At 38.1% G+C, this 2,335-nt stretch overlaps 1 pseudogene; it reads left to right on the top strand.

Annotated features, from left to right (window-relative positions):
- Positions 1-270: 270 nt before the first annotated feature.
- On the top strand, positions 271-879 carry LOC122748498 (annotated as a pseudogene).
- The last annotated feature ends 1,456 nt before the right edge of the window (positions 880-2,335 follow it).

Raw genomic sequence — 2,335 nt, forward strand, 5'->3', positions numbered from 1 at the left:
TGTCTTTCACTTCCTTTGTGACCAATTGCTTCATTTACAACATTGGAAACATCAGTCGTCCCACTAGTTGCATTAAATAGTGTTGTTGTGAGGAAAGGCTATGTACATCTTAAAACACAATGAAAATGTGAGTTATTATCCATCACTTTGTTTAAAAATAGAAAGCTGGCACAGTGGTATTGGCTGAGTCTCCAGGTATTAGAATTGTGCTCCCATCATCTTTCTATCATTCAGTTGGGTGGAGACAGAGATGCTTCTGAAAGAATCATCATGACGCCTACACAAGGAGAACACCAAGCACAGTTCAAAATGGTATTAGTTGATGATGGAGGTACTGGAAAAACCACATTTGTAAAACATAGTTTGATTGGTGAATTTGGTGTTGAGGTCCATCTTCTCATGTTCCATACTAACAGAGGATATGGCTGGACAAGAGAAATTTGGTGGTCTGAGAGATGGTTATTACAATACTAGCACACTGTGCCATTATAGTGTTTGATATAACAAGAGTTACTTACAAGAATGGACTTAATAGGCATAGAGATCTGGTACAAGTATGTGAAAATATACCAATAGTGTCATATGGCAATAAAGTGGATATTAATGACAGAAAAATCAAAGCAAGATCAGTTGTCTTCCACAGGAAGAAGAGTCTTTAGTACTATGACATTTTAACCAAAAGTAATGACAACTTTGAGAAATCCTCCCTTTGGCTTGCTAGAAAACTTATCAGAGACCCTAATTTGAAGGTTGTTGCTATGTATGCTTGCTCTTACATCTCCAAAGGTTGTCATGGACCCAGCACTGGCAGTACAATATGGGCAGGAAATTACAGATTGTTCAGACAACAAGCTCCCTGATGAAGATGATGAACTGTAAGGGAATGAAGCTAGAGTCTAGTGTCAGAAGTCTAGTTTTATAGGCAACTGTCCTGTGATGTAAGTGTATGTTTGCTGCTTTATTATATAGTTGAGAGAACATGTGCTTAATATTTGGGATGCTGAAGGAGATGAATGGACTTTGGAGTGAATGTGGTAGTTTAAAGCAATATAATTCATGATGATTGATTGATGATGATGATAAAACATAAGGTACCTACTTTGCTGGTGTAAAGAATTAATTGTTATTTGAGGTTTTTATGCCTCGGGCGTGCACTGGCCTGGGGTGCCACAAACCGCATGGTGCTCCACCCACTGGTTGTAGCCATTGCCATGGCTCTGGCACCTCATGTCATCACCAGTCACCGACACCTATGTAGGCCTGGCAAAATTATAATGATTGGAAGCCTAGTGAGGGCAGTCATGTGACTGTCAGAGCGACCAGTCAATTGGCTGAGGGCTGTGTGGGGCTTCTGGGAATGGGGAGGAGAATTCGTCATTCTGGCTGGAAGCTGGAAGATGACAGGAGCTCTGCTGTGTATTCTCAGCTGATTCCTGGTTGGTGGTATTTTTCAGGTTGTATAATTTCCCTTTCCCCATTTTATTTCCTTTCCCTTGATCCGACTGATCCTGTTTGTGTTTTTTTTTTTTTAAGTTCGTTCTTGTTAAAATCAATCCTGTTCTGTTTTGAGGGAGGCTGCCAGTCTCCTTCCTTGCCCCAGTATTGCGGCGAGCTACTTAGCTAACACTCCCCAATTAAAAATTGGTCCCTGCACTGGGCTATTGTGAAGAATTTTGTCAGGTAAAAAGTACTATATTAATGTTATTTATTACTGTTGTTGCAATAATCAACCTCATGGATTTATTGTAAGGAAATCGCTCTTTAAAGTACTATATAAATGTAGCTTACTATAAGAAAAATGATGAGCAGGATGCTATCAGAAAACCCTGGAAAGACTTATATGAGCTGATGCAAAGTGAAATGTACTGTATACAAAATAGAAACAATATTTTAAGATGATCTGCTGTGAATGGCTTGGTTATTTTCAGCAATACAATGATCCAAGATAACTCTGAAGGACTTATGAAAATTGCAATCCAACTGATGGATGGTATCTGAATACAGATTGAAACACAATTTTTGTTAGTTCTTTTTTCTGAAGTTTTTCTTTGTTTTCTTTCACAACCTTACTAATGTGGAAATGTTTTGCATGACTACACATGTATAACTTATATTGAATTGCTTGAGTTCTTGGGGTGGGGGGGGAGTGGGCAGGGAGGGAGGAAGGGAATTTGGAACACAAAGTTTTTAAAAATTGATGTTAAAATTTGTTTTTACATATAATTGGGAAAAATTAAAATTCTAATTATTTTTAGTGAAAAAAATCATATTTCAGACCTGCGTATTTAGCTGTTTGGGACCACAATTACATCCCCTTGAGTTTCAAATATAAGAC

The sequence above is a fragment of the Dromiciops gliroides genome, chromosome 1 (genome assembly GCF_019393635.1).
Source record: "Dromiciops gliroides isolate mDroGli1 chromosome 1, mDroGli1.pri, whole genome shotgun sequence".
In the NCBI taxonomy this organism is placed as follows: domain Eukaryota; kingdom Metazoa; phylum Chordata; class Mammalia; order Microbiotheria; family Microbiotheriidae; genus Dromiciops; species Dromiciops gliroides.